Raw genomic sequence first — 24,896 nt, forward strand, 5'->3', positions numbered from 1 at the left:
ATTGCAGTGGTTCTCCTAGTGCTACCTTAGCCGATATAGCGGAACGTAAGGCACCAAAACATAGGAGCCGGGCAAACCCAACTATTGACCCAAGACATGATTCGGAGCCGATGCATATAATGTTATAAGTTCGGGGTGCCGCACTTGTGAAAGTGTTCGGACTTCTTACACCATGTTGAGGGGTACTGAAGCCCCTGGCGTATTTTGGCCGTACCAAAGTGTGCGGGTGCAACATGTCATGAAGGAACATATATATAAAGAGGGTAATGCAAAAAAAAAGACAAAAGCTATGCATTGTTCATTAAAATAGCTGCGATCAAAGCAGAACGATACAAGTAATGCGGTAAACGAAAAGTTGGATTATTTAACATGTCTGCTCCAGGGGCAAGCTGCGGAATAGTATGTGAAACAGGTATACTGCTCGTGATAGAGACCACATGTGATTTCCGTAATGCGGCATGGCTTGTCTGCTTCCCTGGTTCTTGCATCATTTGTGTGGCAGTTGAACTGCCGAACAGGCCTTTCGAAGAGTAGAGTCCTAAAAGTAAGAGAAAAGTAAAAAATCGGCAGCCCCTGGTGCGGTTTAAGCCGTGTTTTGGGCGTGCCGTGATGGTGCCCCTCCCCCCATGCCCATGGTATTTCCAGAGCGTAGTTATGGACGCGAAGTACTAGCGTCGCCTTTTTGCAAGGGTTGGTGTTGGGGCCGCATTGCTACGCCTGCTCGGAACGTGCCAGGCGGTCTTGTTGTAGGTTACTCCGGGCGCGCTTGACGGTGTCCGGTCGTTGAATGGCCGGACTGGAGAACTGCCTGGAGAGGCTGCTTTGTACTTCCGCTGCGAGGGCCGCCGTGTGCTCCTCCGTTCGGAGGGAGCGTTCGGTGTTTCCATTGACCGTAATTACTCCTCGAGGGCCTGGCATCTTGAGCTTAAGGTATGCGTAGTGCGGGACCGCATTGAACTTGGCAAATGCGGTTCGCCCGAGCAGTGCATGATAACCACTGCGGAACGGGACTATGTCGAAGATTAACTCCTCGCTTCGGAAATTATCCGGAGATCCGAAGACCACTTCAAGTGTGACTGAGCCTGTGCAGCTGGCCTCTACACCTGGTATTACGCCTTTAAAGGTTGTTTTGGTGGGCTTAATCCTCGAGGGATCTATGCCCATTTTCCACACTGTATCCTGGTAAAGCAGGTTCAGACTACTGCCGCCGTCCATAAGGACTCTAGTGAGATGAAATCCGTCAATAATTGGGTCGAGGACCAATGCGGAGAATCCGCCATGACGGATTCTAGTGGGATGGTGTAGGATCGAAAGTATGTCTAGAGGGGGGGGTGATTAGACTACTTGACCAAATAAAAACTTAACCTTTTCCCAATTTTAGTTCTTGGCAGATTTTAGCTATTGTAGGACAAGTCAAGCAGTCATCACACAATTCAAGCAAGCATGCAAAGAGTATATTGGCAGCGGAAAGTAAAGCATGCAACTTGCAAGAATGTAAAGGGAAGGGTTTGGAGAAATCAAATGCAATTGGAGACACGGATGTTTTTCCCGTGGTTCGGATAGGTGGTGCTATCCTACATCCACGTTGATGGAGACTCCACAAAGGGCTCCACCCACAAAGGATGACGGTTGCGCGAGTCCACAAAGGGCTCCACCCACAAAGGGTCCACGAAGAAGCAACCACCCACAAAGGGTCCACGAAGAAGCAACCTTGTCTATCCCACCATGGCCATCGCCCACACAGGACTTGCCTCACTAGCGGTAGATCTTCACGAAGTAGGCGATCTCCTTGCCCTTACAAACTCCTTGGTTCAACTCCACAATCTTGTCGGAGGCTCCCAAGTGACACCTAGCCAATCTAGGAGACACCACTCTCCAAGAAGTAACAAATGGTGTGTAGGTAATGAACTCCTTGCTCTTGTGCTTCAAATGATAGTCTCCCCAACACTCAACTCTCTCTCGTAGGATTTGGATTTTGTGGAAAGAAAATTTGAGTGGAAAGCAACTTGGGAAGGCTAGAGATCAAGATTCGTATGGTAGGAATGGAATATCTTGGTCTCAACACATGAGTAGGTGGTTCTCTCTCAGAACATATGAGTAGGAATTGTGTATGTGTTCTGATAGCTCTCTCCACGAATGAAGAGGAGGTGGAGGGGAATATATAGCCTCCACACAAAATCCAACCGTTACACACAATTTTCCAATCTCGGTGGGACCAAATCAACAAACTCGGTCAGACCGAAAATGTAAACCTAGTGACCGTTAGAGATTTTCGGTGGGACTGACATGCAACTCGGTGGGACCGATATGGTTAGGGTTTGGGCATAACGTAATCTCGGTGAGACCGATTACACAAACTCGGTAAGACCGAATTTGGTAATTAGCTAACCAGAGAGTTGGTCAGGCAAACTCGGTGGGACCGATTTGCTCTTTCGGTGAGACCGAAAAGTTACAAAAAGGAAACACTGAATTTACATTGCAATCTCGGTGGGACCGATTCGCTCTTTCGGTGAGACCGAAAAGTTACGAAAGGGAAACAGAGAGTTTGCAATCCCATCTCGGTGAGACCGAGATCCCTATCGGTAGAACCGATTTGCTAGGGTTTGGCAGTGGCTTAAGACAAGTGAAACTCGGTGGCGCCGGATAGAAAGAATCGGTAGGACTGAGTTTGGCTTTGGGTTTAGGTCATATGTGGATATGGGAAAGTAGTTGAGGGTTTTGGAGCATATCACTAAGCACATGAAGCAAGAGGCTCATTAAGCAACACCTCATCCCTCCTTAATAGTATTGGCTTTTCCTAAAGACTCAATGTGATCTTGGATCACTAAAATATGAAAATAAGAGTCTTGAGCTTTTGAGCTTGAGCCAATCGTTTGTCGTTAGCATTTTGAGGGTTCCACTTTCACATCCATGCCATGCCAATCATTGAGCTTTCCTGAAATAGTCATCTTGGAATAGCATTAGCTCAATGAGCTATATGTTGTTATGAATTACCAAAACCACCTAGGGATAGTTGCACTTTCAATCTCCCCCTTTTTGGTAATTGATGACAACATATAGATCAAAGCTTCGACAAATGATAATAAGCATGAAATATATCGTCGCTTTGATAAGTATGTGATAAGTAAGAGCTCCCCTAAATTTGTGCATATTTAAAATTTGCTTTGGACTGCAAATGCACAAAGAGTTAGAGTCATGGGTTACTCTTCCTTGTCACATATATCTTGGTGGAGCGCTTAAAATGATAAGAATGAAATACATGCATTAAGCAAACATTAAGAATAGTGAATGATCACATAAGATAGATAAGATAATAGCATTAAGCAAACATTAAGTGTAGCTTATGATCAAACACATGATCATCAATGTCTCACAGATAATGACGTAGTATCTCAAGCACTCAAAAGCAAACAAAGTTCGAAAAACCACCAAATAAAGCAAGAGAGAAAAAAGCAACACACTCTCTCTCTCTCTCTCAAAGCCTATGATCTATACATTTTTCTCCCCCTTTGGCAACAAGTTACCAAAAAGTTCCTAGAAAATGCATAGTGCTAGATCGACACTCAGGCTTGATCTTCTGGTGGTGGTGGAGTCCGGATCACGCCAAGGACGAAGGCTTCTGTAGACGCTGAAGTAGACGCTGGAGTTGGAGCTGAAGTAGATGCTGGAGCTGGTGGAACTGAGGCTGTAGCTGGTGCTGAAGTGGTGGCTCTGGTGTCAGCAACCGGCATGGCAGACGACCTCATACCTCGTGGCACTCTGGCAAAGGCATGAGTGGTAGTCCTGCCTCTCCTCTCCTGCATGTCATCCTGGAGCTGCTCCATTGCAGTCTGAATCTCTGTCACCTTGACATCCAAGTCATAAAACTTTTGTTCCATGATTCTCTCTAGGCTTGCCTGGTTTTGAGTTAGGGTGGCTAGTCCTTTCTCAATCCGCAGGGTGGATGCAATCAGGTAACCAAGCTGCTCTTGTTTGGTCTTCAAGAAATACTCAGATGCCTCCTCTTGAGTTGGCATCTTGGCAGCTTTCTCCTTCCTTGCCTTCTCCTTCTTTGCTTGTGCTTGGGCAGACGATGGTTCATTTTCAGTCATCACAACTTGATTGTCCTCAAAATCTGGACGGATGGGCAAGTGTTACTTGTCCAACAAGTATATGCCCATGCCCATCTTGGAGTTAATGAGCTCCTGAATTTGTGGGGCACACCCACAGCTCCTCTTCTAGTCTGCTGCAGTCCTCTTGATAGTCTCTACTATGAGGCTCATGACTTTGAATTTCTGAGGTACATCAAATACATGAAGCAAATTGATTGCATGGCCTCTGATCATCTTGTGATCTCCAGACTTGGGCAAGAGAGTGTGCCTCAATATCCAATTTATAGTAGGCAGCCCTGACAGAAGATAATGCACAGACCCAAACTTGAAAGTATCAAGAGCTTCATTGGGAATTTCCTTGTACATATTGGACATTGAGTTATGATCCATCTTCTTCTTGGCATAGATATCCAAGTCATCCTCATGCTCCTCTGGGGCATTGATGAGCTGTGCCCACTCAACAACAGTAGATTGGTACCTCGTACCCTCTGACATCCATGTGATCTTTCCATCTGGGTAAAAGTGTGCTGTGGAGTAGAACTGCATGATTAGCTCCTCGTTCCACTTTGTGAGCTTCTGCCCAACAAAGTCTGCAACTCCACATGCACTAAAGCTGTCATACACTCCAGGGTAGTGTTCCTCATTTTCCTTCATGTAGGTCCATTCGACCCATCTCATGTCACAAACTATTGGCTTCTTGTCAAGCAAAACTGTCTCATAGAAGTCCTGTTGTTCCTTGGTGTGAAATCTGTAATCCACAGCAGTCCTTCTCCTTGAAGCATACAGATCTGCTTCTCTCCATTTCCTCAGCCCTGAGTCTCTCCTGAGCTTCATGTCTTCAGCCACAGGATGAGCATCGTTGTGGTCTGGGATCTTGGGCTTGAGCTTTCTCAGAACATCCTCTTCCTCTTCTTCTGCAGCTTCAGGCACTGGGGCCTTGTTCTTTTCAGCAGCTGGGATGCTTCTTGTATTTCTCTTTGGTTTTGGCTTTGAAGCTGGCTTGGCCTTGGAAGCAGCTGCCCCTGATCTTATGGCATCATCCATCAGCTTGGGTGCCTTAGGTGCTGGTGCAGCTACCTCTTCTTCTTCCTCTTCTTCCATGATGGAAGCCTTTCCAAGCACTCTGGCTACGGTCTTCTTGACCCTTTCCTTCCTCTTCTTGCCTTCAGCAGCAACTGGCTCTATGGGTGCAGGCTTTTCATTTGAAGCTCTAGCCTTTGACATCGGCTGCCTGCCTACTGGCCTTTTGATCTTCAGTCCTGGCTTTGTGCCTTGAGCTGGCTCAACTCTCTTTGATGTGGCCTCTTCCTCTGCCACATAATCTTCATCTTCAGAATCTGAAGTTCTCTTCTTCCTCTGTCTAGTGGCAGCTTTTGGCAGATTGCTTGGGGTACTTCTGCTGCCATCATCTGAAGAGCTGGAGGGACTAGTGCCCTCACTCATCACCACTTGCTGTTCTGACACATTCTGGCTGTCACTCTGATCTGACATGTTGAACAAGCTGACTGCTGACCTTGTGAATAGTTTATAGATGAGGTAGAGTGGATGAGCATCAAAAAATGCAGAGATCTTTGCAAAAAGAATGATCCAAAAACTTAGTTTTAGTTTCCCACTGAAATCATCTCGGATCTACCGATTTTCAAACTCGGTGATACCGAAGCAGTTTTGGAACCTAAACTAGTGAACTCGGTTGGACCGAGTCACAGTTCGGTGGCACCGAGACTGCTAGGGTTTCACAGAGTTCCAAAATCGGTCACACCGATAAGTAATTCTCGGTCAGACCGAGTCTCACTTGTGCAATGGCATAAGCCAAATCGGTGGGACCGAGTTTTTCAACTCGGTGGGTCCGAGATGGTTTCGGCGGAAACCTAACCCTAAAATTTTCGAATCAAACCTAATCTATGAACGCATTGACTGGACAGGAGTGTTTCAATCGTGGCAAGAATCATGATGATCACAATGTGCTAAGAATCGGATTGGAGAATAGCACAAAGATCGAGTCCATACCCTAGTTCGGCGGAGACTCGCTACGGTGGCAATGGTGGGGTAGAATTCCCGTTGACGGCGACGGAGACCAGCGACTGGAGGCGGCTGGTGGCGAGGAGACGATCCGGAGACCACGTTGGAAGAGCAGGCTATCGCGCGGGCGAAGGGGTTCGGAGAAATTTCCAAAATTTTGCCCATGACTATATATAGCCCGACCCTGTCGGTGTGACCGAGTGGAACAACTCGGTGGCACCGAGATTCATAACTGCAAGCAGTTACTGAAACTCGGTGTGACCGAAATGTTCAAATCGGTTGCACCGAGATCGAAAACCTAGATCAACTTAATGATCTCGGTAGGAGCGAAAGTGGGGTATCGGTCAGACCGAGAATCATAAAGAGGTTTTGGAAGTTTAAGTCTATGACAAATCGGGGACTCCGAGCGCTCCTCACACAGAGTGGTTCGAATCTGACTTGACCAAATTTTGTGATGCAGCATGAATAGAGTTTGAGACGAGAAAAGCATAGATAGCTAGAGGAGGTTCTTAGGCATTCTTGTCCATCCACTTGGCAAAAGGAAATAAAACCAAACAATCAAAACAACAAGTGGATGTCCTCGAATGAGTAAAATATGCAACCAGCATGCTCACACAATAAGATGGCAAATGAAATATGTGACAAGGCATGCACAACCAATTCTAGCATCTACCAAGCAATTTGCGATGACTAGGTCATCTATATATGAGTATATTGACTTAGGAGTCAAGTGAGAACACTTGATCATAGGTCATACTCATCGTTTAAGCTCAAGTGGGGTTACCACTTTTACATAAAGCATTGTTGTGTTCACATCTTTAGAGTTGCTTTAGCTCAAGTCTTAGAGTAAAGCTCCCCCTAGATGTGATATCCCCCCTTAGAGGGATGAACTAACCTCGGGTTTTGTCGATGATGACTTCATGTAGATGTTGAAGATGTGGATGCTCAATGTTGATGTAGATCACTTGGAGCTATCCATTTGAGTGAATTGCACTTTCAATACCTACATGGGTTAGTCCCACAAGGAACAAACAAGGATATCCATAGACATAGAGTGATGCACACACAAGATGATGTCCATGAAAACTTTTAGGTTACCTTGTCCCTTGTCTTACCAACGAGAGGGTTTGTGACTCCTTGAACTAGTGCAAGATGTGGAAGTTGATTGCACTTGTTCTTGCCAAAATGATAAGAGTGAAGTATGTTGGCGAAGTCACCCTCAAGAACTCTCTAGTTCTTCTTCTTTTGGATCCACACCATCTTGATGGGAATCCTTGGAGTTGTAGTCGTACTTGATGAAGTGGAACTTGAAGTAGTCTTGGGAATCCACTTGACTAAGGTCTTAGGAGCTTCTTCAAATGCATCATTTTCCTCTTGAAGCTTGTCCTTGCCTTTTTGCTTGTAGTCTTGTGGTGGAAGATCATCTTGAGCTTGTGTCCCCTTGAAGGAAGTATCATACTTCTCTTGTTGAGGAACAAACTTTGTCTTGGGGTATTGATCTTCTTCCCACTCAACTCCATTGGCATTGAACTTTCGTTCAAAACCAACACCTTGATTCTTCCGGTGCATTCCTTGCTTGCGCACAATTTCCTCGAATTGCTTACTCCCGGCAAGGCTTTTGTACACTCCTTTCTCTATAATTCCCTTCAATAAGCTATTTTCTTGCTCAAGTGTAACTTGGCTAAGAGAATCATTAGTGGAATCAAGAGAACTACTAGAAGCAACAATATTGGATTTAGCATGATCATTGTTACTACTAGAGGAAGAATCTTTCTTATTCTTGTTATTAGACTTGACTTGAGGCATGTAAGTGGATAAGAGTAAACGCTTGGCAATTTGAGAAGAACTTTTCTTGCGGAGATCATCATTGATTTCTTTTAAGAACTCATGCTCTTGCTCAAGATTGAGCTTTTCAAAGCGTAATTTCTCATGAGCTCTTAAAAGTTCTCGATGATCTTCGAAGATAGTTTCATGAGCTAACTTAAGAGTGTTTAGTTCTTTATTTAGAGCCTCAATCTTCTCCTTATCATTGTCATTCGTTTTATCTTGATTAGCATGATTAATTGACGTTTCATCATAGTATTCATCACTAGAGTTGTCAACAAGCAAATCATCACCTAACAAGTCATCTTCATCACTATTGAAATCAACATACTCGGGTTGTGTTACCTTAGGACCTTTGGCCATGAAGCATCTTCCAATTCCTTCATTTGGTGAGTCAAATATGTCATAGGAGTTGGTTGACACAAATGCTAGACCGGCAACACCTTCATCTTGAGTATCTTCGGAGTCGGAGTGATAACTTCTCTCGGAGTGGCTGTCGGAGTCGGAGCCGGATACCCATTCACCAACATGAGCTTGATGTCTTCGTCTTGTGTAGCTCCTTGATGATTTTTCCTTCCTTTCCGAATCCTTGCTTCTCCGTGAGTATCTTCGTTCATAGCGATCATCTCTACTTCTTCTCTCTCTTGGTGGTGATTCTTTGCTTCTTCTTTTTGGAGAATCTTCTCTTCTCTTGTAGGGAGTCGTACACTCATTGGAATAGTGTCCGGGTCTTCCACAACTGTAGCAGTTTCGCTCTCGACTAGAAGATCTTTTGTCATTGTAGGACCTTGACTTGAAGCTTCTATCTTTGCTTCTACTCTCGTAGAACTTGTTGAAGTTCTTCACCATTAAGCTCAATTCTTCATTGAATTCTTGTTTCTCACTTGATGATGTAGGGGCTTCACACGAGGCTTTGTAGGCACCACTTGATTTGTTGTGAAGTTCCTCTTTATCCTTAAGTGACATCTCATGAGCAACAATTCTTCCAATCACCTCCGTTGGCTTGAGATCTTTGTAATTGGGCATCATTTGGATCAATGTGCACACGGTATCATATTTTCCATCCAAGGCTCTTAGAATCTTCTTGATGATGAATCTATCGGTCATCTCTTCACTTCCTAAGCCGGCAATCTCATTTGTGATGAGAGCAAGCCTAGAGTACATTTCAGCGACACCTTCACCATCCTTCATTTTGAACTTGTCAAGTTGACTTTGAAGCACATCCAACTTGGATTCCTTGACGGAGTCGGTACCTTCGTGCATATCAATCAAAGTGTCCCAAATTTCCTTTGCATTCTCAAGACGGCTGATTTTGTTGAATTCTTCGGGGCACAATCCGTTGAAGAGAATATCACAAGCTTGAGCATTGTATTGCAACATCTTCAACTCATCCGCGGTAGCTTCACGGTTTGGTTCTTTCCCATCAAAGAAGTCACCTTGCAAACCAACACACACAATAGCCCAAACGGCGGGGTTATGTCCAAGAATATGCATTTTCATTTTATGCTTCCAACTAGCAAAATTAGTACCATCAAAGTAAGGACCTCTACGGTGATAATTTCCCTCGCTAGACGCCATACTCTCCTAGGTTGTGAAACCAAGGCTATGACCACCAAAAGCTATGGAGATCAAAGCAAATGGAGACCAAAGCTCTGATACCACTTGTAGGATCGAAATTATGTCTAGAGGGGGGGTGATTAGACTACTTGACCAAAAAAAACTTAACCTTTTCCCAATTTTAGTTCTTGGCAGATTTTAGCTATTGTAGGACAAGTCAAGCAATCATCACACAATTCAAGCAAGCATGCAAAGAGTATATTGGCAGCGGAAAGTAAAGCATGCAACTTGCAAGAATGTAAAGGGAAGGGTTTGGAGAAATCAAACGCAATTGGAGACACGGATGTTTTTCCCGTGGTTCGGATAGGTGGTGCTATCCTACATCCACGTTGATGGAGACTTCAACCCACAAAGGGTAACGGTTGCGCGAGTCCACAAAGGGCTCCACCCACAAAGGGTCCACGAAGAAGCAACCACCCACAAAGGGTCCACGAAGAAGCAACCTTGTCTATCCCACCATGGCCATCGCCCACACAGGACTTGCCTCACTAGCGGTAGATCTTCACGAAGTAGGCGATCTCCTTGCCCTTACAAACTCCTTGGTTCAACTCCACAATCTTGTCGGAAGCTCCCAAGTGACACCTAGCCAATCTAGGAGACACCACTCTCCAAGAAGTAACAAATGGTGTGTAGGTAATGAACTCCTTGCTCTTGTGCTTCAAATGATAGTCTCCCCAACACTCAACTCTATCTCATAGGATTTGGATTTTGTGGAAAGAAAATTTGAGTGGAAAGCAACTTGGGAAGGCTAGAGATCAAGATTCGTATGGTAGGAATGGAATATCTTGGTCTCAACACATGAGTAGGTTGTTCTCTCTCAGAACATATGAGTAGGAATTGTGTATGTGTTCTGATAGCTCTCTCCACGAATGAAGAGGAGGTGGAGGGGTATATATAGCCTCCACACAAAATCCAACCGTTACACACAGTTTTCCAATCTCGGTGGGACCGAATCAACAAACTCGGTCAGACCGAAAATGTAAACCTAGTGACCGTTAGAGATTTTCGGTGAGATTGACATGCAACTCGGTGGGACCGATATGGTTAGGGTTTGGGCATAACGTAATCTCGGTGAGACCGATTACACAAACACGGTGAGACCGAATTTGGTAATTAGCTAACCAGAGAGTTAGTCAGGTAAACTCGGTGGGACCGATTTGCTCTTTCGGTGAGACCGAAAAGTAACAAAAAGGAAACACTGAATTTACATTGCAATCTCGGTGGGACCGATTCGCTCTTTCGGTGAGACCGAAAAGTTACGAAAGGGAAACAGAGAGTTTGCAATCCCATCTCGGTGAGACCGAGATCCCTATCGGTAGAACCGATTTGCTAGGGTTTGGCAGTGGCTTAAGACAAGTGAAACTCGGTGGCGCCGGATAGAAAGAATCGGTAGGACCGAGTTTGGCTTTGGGTTTAGGTCATATGTGGATATGGGAAAGTAGTTGAGGGTTTTGGAGCATATCACTAAGCACATGAAGCAAGAGGCTCATTAAGCAACACCTCATCCCTCCTTAATAGTATTGGCTTTTCCTAAAGACTCAATGTGATCTTGGATCACTAAAATATGAAAAGAAGAGTCTTGAGCTTTTGAGCTTGAGCCAATCATTTGTCCTTAGCATTTTGAGGGTTCCACTTTCACATCCATGCCATGCCAATCATTGAGCTTTCCTGAAATAGTCATCTTGGAATAGCATTAGCTCAATGAGCTATATGTTGTTATGAATTACCAAAACCACCTAGATAGTTGCACTTTCAGACGGTCTCTTCGATCAAAGGTGATCGGGCAGGAGGACCATGGGTTGAACTTTGGGGCGACTAGCTCTACCGCGTATACGTCCCTTAACGCGCGCTTCCGCTCCCTTTTGGGGACGTGGGTGGCGTATATCATGTTCACCATCCGCACTTGTGGGGGAAAACCCTTCTGTCCATTATTGTTCGGCGGCCGGGGCTCCTCGTCGTCATCGCTATGCAACCCCTTGTCTTCATTGTCAGCGCTTAATCTGCCTGCCTGCTTGAACACCTAGCAATCCCTGTTGGTGTGATTGGCTGGCTTTTCGGGGGTGCCATGTATTTGGCACAAGCGGTCGAGTATTCGGTCCGAGCTGGACGGGCCCCTAGGATTCCTTTTGAATGATTTTTTCCGCTGACCGGATTTAGAGCCTCTGAATCCGGCATTAACTGCCGTATCCTTAGCATTGTCGCCGTTGATGCGGCGCTTCTGTTGGTTGCGACGCGACCTGCCACTAATGTCCCTGATGTCCGAACTACCAGGGTTCTTGGTCATATTGTTGCTACGAGCAAGCCAGCTATCCTCTCCCGCGCAAAAGCGGGTATGAGTGCTGTGAGTGCTGCCATAGATTTCGGCTTCTCCTGTCCTAGGTGCCGGGCAAGCCACTCGTCACGGATATTATGCTTGAAGGCTGCTAAGGCCTCTGCGTCCGGACAGTCGAGTATTTGATTTTTCTTTGTTAGGAACCGTGTCCAGAATTGCCTGGCCGATTCGTCTGGCTGCTGAATTACGTGACTTAGGTCGTCAGCATCTGGGGGTCGCACATAGGTGCCCTGGAAATTGTCGAGGAATGCGGCTTCCAGGTCCTCCCAACAGCTGATTGACCCTGTTGGCAGGCTGTTAAGCCACTATCGGGCTGGTCCTTTAAGCTTGAGTGGGAGGTATTTGATGGCGTGGAAATCATCGCCGCGGGCCATGTGGATATGAAAGAGATAATCCTCGATCCATACCGCGGGATCTGTTGAGCCGTCATATGATTTGATGTTTACGGGTTTGAAACCCTCGGGGATTTGATGATCCATTATTTCGTCTGTGAAGCAGAATAGGTGTGCGGCGCCTCTGTACTGGGCGATATCATGACGTAGCTCCAATGAGCTTTGTCTACTGTGTTCGGCCCTGCCGAATTTGTGGCCTGCGTGATGGTTATCGTCTCGAGCCGTGGGGCGCCTACGCGATCCGTAGATCGATCTTGTTTGCCTTGCCTTGTCCTCCAACATGTCTCGTAAGTCCGGCGCATATTCCCGTGCCTTGGTACGGGGTGCGGCTTATGTGGAGGGCCATGATGCCTCTCTGTCGCGGCCACGAGGTGGCCTGTCGGCCGCGTCGAGTGCTTCCTCCTCTAATCGGGGTAGCAACCTATGCTTCAGGTAGCACTTGGAGGGGCGTTCGGGTTTATGCTCTTCAGCCGCAAGGACTTCAGTCCATCTATCGACTAGCCGATCTTGATCAGCTTTAAGCTGCTGCTGTTTTTCTTGAGGCTTCTTGTCATGGCCATAAGCCTGCGTTGAAAACGCTCTTGTTCGACGGGATCCTCCGGCACGGCGAATTCGTCGTCGTCGAGGCTTGCCTCGTCTTCGGAGGGAGGCATACAATTATCGTCCTCGACCTCTCTGTCGGCCGCTCTCTCATGAGGGCTGGTTTCTCCATCCTCCTGTGCTAAATCTTGCTCGGGGGGATGTTCTTCGGCGCTTTCCGGGGTATTATTATCTCCCGTGCTGGAATTGCCGTTTTTGTGTTGGCAGGATTTTGAGCGGCGCCGCTGACGCCGGCGCTTTTGCTGTTTCTTGGAGGGGTCATCCTCCGCTGTTCCATCGCCCTCTCCCTCTTTTGGGGTGTCCACCATGTATATTTCATATGACGAGGTGGCTTTCTAGGGCCTAGTAGGCGCTGGTTCTTCATCATCTCCTTCATCGGTGTCCATACCGTCGATGTCTTTGGAGTCGAAGTCGAGCATGTCGGTTAAGTTGTCGACAGTGGCTACAAAGTGGGTGGTGGGTGGGTTTTGAATTTCTTCATCGTTCGTACCCCAACCTTGCTGACCGTAGTCCGACTAGGGCTCTCCTGTCAAAGAGAGAGACTTCAGTGATTTCAGGATATCGCCGAAAGGCGAGTGCTGAAAGACGTCCGCGGCCGTGAACTCCATGATCGGCGCCCAATCGGATTCACTCGGCAGGGGCACGGAGAGTTCGGAGTCCGGAGAAGAATCCGGCTCCATGGAGTCACGAGTCTTGCAGAGTACGGGGTTGGTGTTCGGCTCAACCACCGTTGGGATCGCAGCCCCCGAGGTGGCGTCCAACCGCCCATCCTCGATCGACGCGGCCGCCTCCGAACTAGGGGTCGGAGCCGATGCGGGTGCGGCCTCCAGGGCTCTGTTCGGCGGCAGAGCTAGATCATGCTCGTCGTGACGGAGCGGCGCGCTTGGCAGTGGTTCGAATCCGTCGAAGATCAAGTCCCCGCGGATGTCGGTCGTGTAGTTTAAACTTCCGAATCTGACCTGACGGCCAGGGGCGTAGCTTTCGATCTGCTCTAGATGGCCAAGTGAATCGGCCCGTAGTGCAAAGCCGCCAAAGACGAAGATCTGTCCGGGGAGGAAGGTCTCACCCTGGACCGCATCACCATTGATGATCGTAGGAGCCATCGAGCCTGTCGGCGACGGCACAGAGGAACTCTCAATGAAAGCACCAATGTCGGTGTCAAAACCGGCAGATCTCGGGTAGGGGGTCCCGAACTGTGCGTCTAGGCCGGATGGTAATAGGAGGCAGGGGACACGAAGTTTTACCCAGGTTCGGGCCCTCTCGATGGAGGTAAAACCCTACGTCCTGCTTGATTAATATTGATGGTATGGGTATTACAAGACTTGATCTACCACGAGATCAGAGAGGCTAAACCCTAGAAGCTAGCCTATGGTATGATTGTTGATGTGTATGTTGTCCTACGGACTAAAACCCTCCGGTTTATATAGACACCGGATAGGGTTAGGGTTACATAGAGTCGGTTACAATGGTAGGAGATCTGATCATCCGTATCGCCAAGCTTGCCTTCCACGCCAAGGAAAATCCCTTCCGGACATGGGACGGAGTCTTCAATCTTGTATTTTCATAATCCAGGAGCCCGGCTGAAGGTATAGTTCGGCTATCCGAACACCCCCTAATCCAGGACTCCCTCATCCTGCTTGATTAATATTGATGATATGGGTAGTACAAGAGTAGATCTACCACGAGATCGGAGAGGCTAAACCCTAGAAGCTAGCCTATGGTATGATTGTTGTTGTGTATGTTGTCCTACGGACTAAAACCCTCCGGTTTATATAGACACTGGAGAGGGTTAGGGTTACACAAAGTCGGTTACAATGGTAGGAGATCTACTTATCCGTATCGCCAAGCTTGCCTTCCACGCCAAGGAAAGTCCCTTCCGGACACGGGACGAAGTCTTCAATCTTGTATCTTCATAGTCCAGGAGTCCGGCTGAAGGTATAGTCCGGCCATCCGGACACCCCCTAATCCAGGACTCCCTCAGTAGCCCCCGAACCAAGCTTTAATGACGATGAGTCCGGCGCGCAGATTTTCTTCGGCATTGCAAGGCGGGTTCTCCTCCAAATTCTGTGTACCTGTGGAATAAAGTCCGGCTTCTTGTAAATGTTGCGCTCCTCGGTTTCTACGCCCAATAATGGCCATCTCCCACGTGTCGAATGAATATGAAAAGTCTGAGTGTTTTTACATTCACACCCCTAGCCTCGTAAATGAGCCGCCCATTTAAGGGGACGAGGATTTAGATCCAAACCACACCTTCTCCCCTTCACGAGTGTTCATCAGAGCGCATCCGGCAAAGGTCCATTCCACCACGGCCAGCCATCGCAACTCCTCCTTTTGCCCTTCCAACCCTCAGCCTGGATATTGGGAGAAATGCTCCGTCCCTCATAGCGAGCTAGTGACGCTCCAGACCAAGGGATTTCTCCCCCCGGCCTATATGATCCCGGTTCGAGCCGGTCTTGCCGTCTATAACAGCGGAAAGCAAGCGGAGAGTGCCCCTAATCGCTCCAAAGGAGAGCGGGTATGCCTCGTCCCTTATTTAATATGGGGGCTTGGGTTTCCAATCCATCCATTTCTCCGGGGGCTGCTGGAGTTCTATGGCCTCCAGCTACACAATCTCACGCCTGCCTCCGTATTGCATATCGCGGGCTTCGTAGCCCTCTGCAAGCTGTTTTTGGGTATCGAGGCTCATTTCGGGCTATGGAAAAGGTTATTCTGCCTTGTGCCCCGCTCTAAGGAGGGGTCAATGTATCAAGTGGGCGGAGCCGAAGTGTGGCGCATCGCCGGGACCGGATATCTATCCGGAACTCCAAAGAAGGCGTCCGAAGACTGGCCTTCGGAATGGTTTTATATAGAGGATGTCCCGCTGCCGGATCCTGTTCGGATTGGCCTCCCTGAGTTTGACAGTGCTCCCTTAAAGAAGTGCCTAAGTTGGCGTCCACGGAGCCCTCAGAGGGAAAGTGACAGGGACATCATTTACCTGATGGGCCGAATAAGATTGTTAGCCCATTCCGGACTGACCATGATCGGGGTTATGGCCGAATGCATCACGCGGGGGGTGCAGCCGCTTCAGTATAGAAGCCACCCCATGTGGGACTTCAACGGGGAGGACGACGCCACCCGCTACGGCCGTAAGGGGCCGGATTCAGCTGCCGCTCTACTAAAGATCTTGGCCACTTTGTATAAGGGAGAAGAGGAGGAATTTCTCCGCGTCAACCCACAGGGTGGATTCTCTATGCACAATCCCCCAAGCTGGGTAAGCGGTCACATTTACTTGCCCATCCGTTTTGTATTCCCATTGTTAAATATTCAGTCTAACGACTTCAACGCAGGAACTGCGCTGGGCTGTTAAGGAAATAAACAGCCCTCCTCCACAACCCGAGGACCCAGGACGGTCCCTCGACCCGGCCTCTCAAGAGGATCCGGACATATCTGTGGAGCTGATTGATGGAGTGTTCCATCAATTGAGCAAGGACAACGTCTTGGTGGCCATTACGGCCGATTACCCAGGGCTGATCCCGGCCTCCCAGGTAACTGAGATCGAAGTCCTAGTACCCCGAATAGGTGTCCGCCCTCTCGTGTTTTTAGTTTCCTGATAACAACCGAGCTTTGCAGGGGAGGTTTTTGAGACGGTTGGCCGAACCTGCGGCGGCAAGCCAACGAGGGGCCGTAGGGGCCCGTGGGCAGAAAAGAGGCGCAATCCGGACCGAGGCGTCAGCGCAAAGGTATGGCGTGCCCCCTTATCCCAGGTGTTACACCTGCGAGGCATATTAACACTCGTGCTCTCTTCAGGACAACGAGACCTCGCCGGACTATACCCGGAGAGGCTGCCAACCGCGCCTCCACCAGCCAGGCTCCGAAGCCTGGTCCGGAGGCGGAGGCGAACACAAGGCGCGCACCAGACGCTCCTCTGATGGAGGATGTGGACAGGTTGTCTGCCACCAACTCTGAGGTGGAGAGTGCCATGAACCACAGGCGTCGCCGGACAATTCTTCGCGACGCTTGTTTCTCCCAAGAGGCATTAGATGCCTTTAATTCGGGAGATGTGTACCTCCGTGCCGCTCAAAATGGTCTAGCCAGAGCCACGGAGCAATATGTAAAAGACATACGGGTAAGAAAATTTTGGTAATTATATATATATACCAGTAGCCCCCGAGACTTGAAACAGTTAGAATAACTGATTTAAGGATCATTTGTTATGTAGGTTCTTACAGGAAAGAATTCCCTACTGTCCAAGGAGCTGGAAGAGTGCAAAGCCCAACTTGAGGCCGCACTAGCCGCGACAGGGGAGCCCAAGGAGACCCCCTCTGGTAATATACACTTCGAAAGATAAGTATTTTGCGAAGCACGGCATGGGTGGGAATCTGACAAATGAAATTGCAGATGGCGCCGGACTGAATCCGGAAAGGCAACACCTCCTACGCCAGCTAAAGGCTGGTGAGGCGGGAGAAGAACGATCTCCAAGATGCCAACACCAAGCTGGGCGTCGAGCTGAAAGATGTTCGCGCCCAGCTGTCAAACTCCATTAAGGAGAATCAGCGGCTTCGGCGCGGCATATTTAGTAAGTGCTTGAACGAACCTTTGAAAGAAAGTTCGGCGGGGAAGTCGACTAACAGAGCAATGTCTGTAGGTGTGCTAACAGGTCGTCCTGCAGAGGAGATGCCCGGTTCTACGGGTGACCTTCTTCCCGAGCTCTCGCAACTGCTCGATCGAGTTCGGCAGGCGGTGCAAGGCGTCGCCCAGGCCCTGTGGCCATCCATCTCCATGCCCGAAGGTCTTGGAGAGCTTGCGGAGAAGCTAAAGGGAGCACGGCGGCGCTTCCGATTGTGGAAGATATCGGCATGCCGTCAAGGCGCTAGGGAGGCCTGGGCCATGGTGAAGACGCGGTACACAAAGGCTGACCCCAACCACATGGCTGAGGTCGGTCCTGTAGGGCCCGATGGGAAGGAGATCCCTGTAAGCTTAGTATACGGCCAAGTAGAGTTGGCCGCAAAGTATTCCCAGCAAGACTGTAAATTAGACAGCCTGTTAGATGGTATTGAAGAGGAATACAGTCAGTCAAAATGACTATGTAATTTAATTGACATTTATAATGCCTTCTAGTCGGATTGTAGATCATTTGTCATGGCCGACCTTTTCGCTTCAGCCTCGGGACCTGACAGTCCGGAGTGTGTCCGAATTCCCATGCGGTTATATAGGAACCGTGGAATGCATGGAGACCAGGCGTAGGGGTCATTAGTGCGTGAACAGACAAGTGCCCGACTAGTTATGTTATATTACATGGTTAGTAAGAAACATCTTCCAGGGAGAATAGTTCCGTTAGGGGTTCCTTTCCCTGGGAGGCATGCCCTAAAGTGCATGTCCATGCTGCGAAAAGAAACGTAGGAAAAACATCTGGGGGCGTATAGATAAATAAAATAAAAAAGATCATCTTTAGTTCACCGACCGAATATTCCCTTAAGAACGCTAGCTTTCGGCTTCACCCAGTCTGAGGTACACGTCCGGCTGACCCGGCAGTAACAATCGCAGAGGTGCTCCCTTTACCACCTAGCCGAACAATCGGGAACGTAGGGGTAAGCACAGGAGCCAGGCAACCCAGCTTGGCCAAAACTTAAGTCATATCGATGCATATAATGGTGAATAAAAGGTACTTGCGAAAGTGTGACACATGTGTTGGGCATGAAGCCCGTATACATAAGCTTCTGTTTAAAGAAGCCCCCAGGTTTAATGAGCGCGGATAGCGCGTCCCTTTATGAGCCTTTAAAGGTTATAAGAGAAAGTGAGAGAGAAGAAGAGGAATGTAAGACAGAAAGTATATAAAAAATGGACAGAGGAAGGAGACGAACACAGAGTCCGGCGCTAGGCATAGAATCTTCGGAGACGGGCTGCGTTCCATGGGTTCGGCTCGAGTCGGTTATCCGATGCATCTCGCAGGTGGTACGCTCCACCAGTCAGGACTTGGTCAATTATGAAGGGACCTTCCCACTTGGGCTTGAGTTTGTCCTTTTTCTTGTCCGGTAGTCGTAGAACTAATTCGCCAACGTTGTAATTTTTGGCCCGTACTTCTCTGCTTTGGTATCTTCGAGCCTGCTGTTGATAGAATGTGGAACGGGCTTTTGCCACGTCACGCTCCTCCTCCAATGCGTCCAAGCTGTCCTGCCGATCGAGCTCGGCTTCTCTTTCTTCGTACATGCGCACTCGAGGTGAGTCATGAATTATGTCGCAAGGCAAAACTGCCTCTGCGCCGTACACCATAAAGAATGGTGTGTATCCGGTGGTGCGATTCGGCGTGGTCCGCAGCCCCCAGAGTACGGAGTCGAGCTCCTCTACCCAGTGCGTGTTAGATTCCTTGAGGGACCGCACTAATCTGGGTTTGATGCCGCTCATGATAAGACCATTTGCACGTTCGACCTGCCCGTTAGTTTGTGGGTGATAGACGGAAGCATAATCAAGCTTGATGCCCATGTTTTTGCACCAGAGTTTTACCTCATCGGCTGTAAAGTTCGTGTCGTTATCTGTGATGATGCTGTGGGGGACGCCGTAACGGTGTACAACCCCGGATATAAAATCTATCACCGGTTCGGATTCGACCGTCTTAACAGGCTTGGCTTCTATCCATTTGGTGAACTTATCCACCATGACCAGTAAGTATTTTTGCTTGTGGGTTCCGCCTTTAAGGGGTCCAACCATGTCAAGCCCCCAGACCGCGAAGGGCCAAGTGATGGGGATAGTTTGGAGGGCGGTGGGTGGCATATGGCTTTGGTTTGCAAAGAGCTGGCAACCTGTGCATCGTTGGACTAAGTCATGGGCGTCTGCCCGGGCCGTCGGCCAATAAAAGCCTGTATGGAAGGCCTTGCTTACAAGGGACCGAGCTGCCGCGTGATGACCGCCGAGTCTGGCATGAATTTCAGCCAGGAGGTTCCACCCTTCCTCTTCGGAGATGCACCTTTGAAGGACTCCGGTAGTGCTTTTCTTATAAAGCTCTCCCTCGTGGACTTTGTAGGCTTTGGACCACCGCACTATGCAACGTGCCTCGTTTTGGTCCTCGGGGAGTTCCTGCCTAGTAAGGTAGGCGAGGAATGGTTCCGTCCACGGGGCGATAATAGCCATTATTACGTGGGCTGAGCGTGTTATTTCATTGGCAGAGCCTCCGATTGTGTCGGAATGTTCGGTGTCGGGCAGTGCGGTTGGGTCCGGGCTGTTATTGTTCGGCTCCCCTTCCCATACTACGGATGGCTTGAACAGCCTTTCCAAGAAGATGTTGGGGGGGACTACATCACGTTTTGTGCCGATGCGTGCCAGGACATCCGCCGCCTGATTATTTTCCCGGGCTACATGGTGGAATTCGAGCCCTTCGAACCGAGCTGACATTTTTAGGACGGCATTGCGGTAAGCTGCCATTTTTGGATCCTTGGCATCGAAGTCTCCATTTATTTGGGATATTGCAAGGTTCGAGTCCCCGTGCACCTCTAGGCGTTGAATGCCCATGGATACTGCCATCCGGAGACCATGTAAAAGGGCCTCATATTCGGCTGCATTATTGGAGTCCGTGTACATAATCTGGAGTACGTATTGAATTGTGTCTCCTGTGGGGGACGTCAAAACGACGCCATCCCCCAGTCCGGCCAACATCTTGGAGCCGTCGAAATGCATGATCCAATTTGAATATGTGCCGTACTCTTTAGGGAGTTCGACCTCCGTCCATTCTGCGACGAAGTCGGCCAAGACTTGCGACTTGATGGCTCGTCGTGGCTTATAAGTTATGTCGAACGGGAGGAGCTCAATGGCCCATTTTGCAATCCGGCCCGTTGCGTCACGGTTGTTTATAATATCGTTAAGTGGTACTTCCGAGGCTACTGTTATTGAACACTCTTGAAAGTAGTGTCGTAGCTTCCGGGATGCCATGAATACCGCGTATGCAATCTTTTGATAATGCGGGTACCGTGATTTGCAGGGAGTGAGGACAGTGGACACATAATAGACCGGCTTTTGAAGAGGGAATTTGTGTCCGTCCGTTTCTCATTCGACGACGAGTACTGCGCTTACAACCTGATGTGTTGCTGCAATGTACAATAGCATTGGTTCGCCGATGTTTGGTGCGACCAGGACTGGGTTTGTTGCCAATATGGCTTTTATTTCGTCGAGTCCGGCCGTGGCTGCATCCGTCCATTCGAAGTGTTCGGTGCGCTGAAGGAGGCGGTAAAGGGGTAGGGCCTTTTCTCCCAAGCGGGAGATAAAGCGGCTTAGAGCCGCCACGCAGCCGGTTAACTTTTGTATTTGTTTGAGGTCCTTTGGGATATCCAGTTGCGACAGAGCTCGGATCTTGGTTGGATTTGCTTCAATTCCTCTACCAGATATAATGAAGCCCAAGAGCTTTCCGGCTGGAATACCGAAAACGCATTTTTCCGGGTTGAGCTTGATGTCGTATGTTCGGAGGTTATCGAATGTGAGCCTCAAGTCGTCTACTAGAGATTCGACATGTCTTGTTTTGACGACCACATCATCTACATATGCCTCCACTGTTTTGCCGATCTGGTTTGCCAGACATGTCTGAATCATGCGCTGATATGTTGTGCCGGCGTTTTTGAGCCCGAAGGGCATTGTGTTGAAGCAGAATGGGCCATATGGTGTGATGAATGCCGTTGCGGCTTGGTCTAGTTCTGCCATCTTGATTTGATGGTAGCCGGAATATGCGTCGAGGAAACACAACGAATCATGTCCTGTGGTAGCGTCGATAATTTGATCGATGCGGGGGAGGGGGAAGGGATCCTCTGGGCAAGCCTTGTTAAGGTCCTTAAAATGAACGCACAGGCGCCAGGATTTGTCCTTCTTTGGTACCATCACCAGGTTTGCTAGACAGTTCGGATGTGTTTATATCTCTGATGAATCCAGCCTCCAATAGCTTTGCTAGCTCTTCTCCCATGGCCTGTCTCTTAGGTTCGGAAAAATGCTGAAGAGATTGTTTGATAGGCTTGAATCCTTTTAGGATATTTAAGCTGTGCTCGGCCAGCCTGCGTGGGATTCTTGGCATGTCTGAAGGGTGCCAGGCGAAAATGTCCCAGTTCTCTCGTAGGAACTCTCGCAGTGTGGCGTCTACATCAGGGTCTAAATGTGCCCCGATGGAAGCTGTTTTATTGGGGTCCGTTGGATGGACCTGGAATTTGACTATTTCGTCCGCCGGTTTAAAGGAGGTGGACTTGGATCTTTTGTCGAGTACCACATCGTCCCTATTCACCGTAGAGCGCAGCGCAGTCAGTTCCTCAGCCGCTAGGGCTTCGGATAGTGCCTCGAGGGCCAGTGCGGCTGTCTTGTTTTTGGCGCGGAGTGCTATGTCCGGATCACTAGCGAGAGTGATGATCCTGTTAGGTCCGGGCATCTTGAGCTTCATGTACCCGTAATGGGGTATTGCTTGGAAGATTGTAAACGCTTCCCGCCCTAGCAGGGCGTGATAACCGCTGCTGAACGGAGCCACATGGAACGTGACCTCTTCGGACCTGTAATTATCCGCGTGCTGAACACCACATCTAGTGTGATTTTTCCTGTACAGCGCGCTTCCTGACTGGGGATTATTCCTCTGAAGGTTGTGCTGCTTCGCTCAATGCGGTTCCAGTCTATTTCCATTTTTTGAAGGGTTTCCTCATAAATGAGGTTCAATCCGCTGCCGCCGTCCATGAGTACCCTGGTAAGACGAAAGCCGTCCACTATTGGACTGAGGACCAATGCGGCTGGTGCTCGGGCTGTTCGGAATTTAGGTTCATCACTGACGTTGAAGGTAATAGCCGTGTCACTCCATGGGTTTATTGTTGCTACTTGGTAGACGTCGGCAAGGTTGCGGAGTGTCCTTTTTCGCATATTATTTGATGCGAAAGTCTCGAAGACTGTTAATACCGTATTGGTGTCTCTGGGGTGGCTTTCTGTGGCCTCCAGAATTAGGAGATTTTTGCCAATTTTGGCCACCTGCCGGAGTATCCAACATGCTCGGAGGCTGTGAGTTGGTGTGGCGTCCTCTGCACTATGAATTTTACAGGGTCCATTGAGCCATCCTTCTAGTACGGTTCCATGCCCTGTAGAGGGTTTTTGCTTTTTAGTGCTTGACCCGGGTGTCTGGTGGTGATGCACCCATTTATTTCGGACTGGGTTTGTATTCAGGGCCGGATTGTCCCAAAATTTTATTTCGGTTTTCTAGGCGCTTTCCATCGAACAGTACTTTCGTACAATGGACGCCAAGTCAGCGAAGCGTGTAATATCACGGCGACTTATGGCGTTGAGTATTCCCTTGTCCGTGCAATTATTGCAGAAGATTGAGATTGCGTCTTCCTCGCGGCAGTCCCTTAGCCTGTTCTTGACCAGGAGGAATCTGGCCCAGTAATGATGTACTGTTTCATCGGGCTCTTGCCTGATTTTGGATAGATCGCTTATGTTGGGGTGGGTGGGTGGAATTAAATCCGAAGACTCACCCCATCTGAGGCTCAGAGGCCGAGGAATTTCCGGACTCGAAAATTTGGATTCCTGGATGTTGTCCAATGAATCCAGCCCGTCGCCTGACTCTAAGTTCAGGTCTTGAGTGATATCCTCCCCTTCGCGGGTATCCGGCTTGGAGGGATCGGGAATCCGGACGTAGCGAGTCCTTAAGATAGATGAAGGGTCGCCGCACTGTCCCTCTACCACAGCGACGTGATGGGTGACTTGGGGAGAGTTAATCTCTCTCGGATCGGGTTTAGGCCCAATCTGGTCATAATCCGTAGCGACTCCTGGGGCGGCAAAGCGATCCAAGAGATCATTTATGGAGGAGAGCTCCATTGGATCTAACTGCTCGGCGAGTTCCGAGCTGACATGAAGATTGTTTTCGATGGCTCGAGAGGTCATCGTCGGCGCAAAAGCCGAACAGGCGGTCATAAGAAAACCACCTAGCCGGAGGGTTTGGCCGATAGCCAAAGCTCCCTTAGCAACGGTGCCGTCGTTAAAGACGGGGCGAGACTTCCTTCCTGATGGCGACGACACAGAGGAACTCTCAATGAAAGCACCAATGTCGGTGTCAAAACTGGCAGATCTCGGGTAGGGGGTCCCGAACTGTGCGTCTAGGCCGGATGGTAACAGGAGGCAAGGGACACGAAGTTTTACCCAGGTTCGGGCCCTCTCGATGGAGGTAAAACCCTACGTCCTGCTTGATTAATATTGATGATATGGGTAGTACAAGAGTAGATCTACCACGAGATCGGAGAGGCTAAACCCTAGAAGCTAGCCTATGGTATGATTGTTGTTGTGTATGTTGTCCTACGGACTAAAACCCTCCGGTTTATATAGACACCGGAGAGGGTTAGGGTTACACAAAGTCGGTTACAATGGTAGGAGATCTACATATCCGTATCGCCAAGCTTGCCTTCCACGCCAAGGAAAGTCCCTTCCGGACACGGGACAAAGTCTTCAATCTTGTATCTTCATAGTCCAGGAGTCCGGCTGAAGGTATAGTCCGGCCATTCGGACACCCCCTAATCCAGGACTCCCTCAGTCGTGCACCGCGCGTCTACAACATCAAAACATCCCGGATGGGTGTTCGTCAAGTGCAAAAACGATGGGGTATGTGCTAGTTTACCTTCGGTTTTGCTCCCGGATTCGGCGCATTTTGCTTATACTGAAAATTTTATTGTGTGGGATGGATGCAACTTTTGGTATTGGGAAGAAGAATATATCGATCAACTGATAGAATAAAATTTGATAGATGTTTGTGCACCTATTAGAATAGAGGCTAGATATGAGACTAGATGCCAAGAAGCAATGTCTACTTCTTTAGACTCGAAGAAGAAAGAAGTATGCAAGATCGAGAATCCGTAGATCAACAATGAAGGCATCGAGAAGATACTAATCTAGCTTGCGGGAGCAGTTATGGAAGTTGGATATCTTTTAAAATGTCTTCTTTTGGTTCTTATTTTCTTTGGTCTTGCTATTCTAGTGAAGATTTGGTGAATGTACTCAAATGTATAAAAAAATCGCTGATGAAAATAATAAGAACTGCGGCGAAAAATGTAT

The sequence above is a fragment of the Triticum urartu genome, chromosome 5A, assembly GCF_056163025.1.
Source record: "Triticum urartu cultivar PI428250 chromosome 5A, HENAU_Tu73, whole genome shotgun sequence".
Lineage (NCBI taxonomy): Eukaryota > Viridiplantae > Streptophyta > Magnoliopsida > Poales > Poaceae > Triticum > Triticum urartu.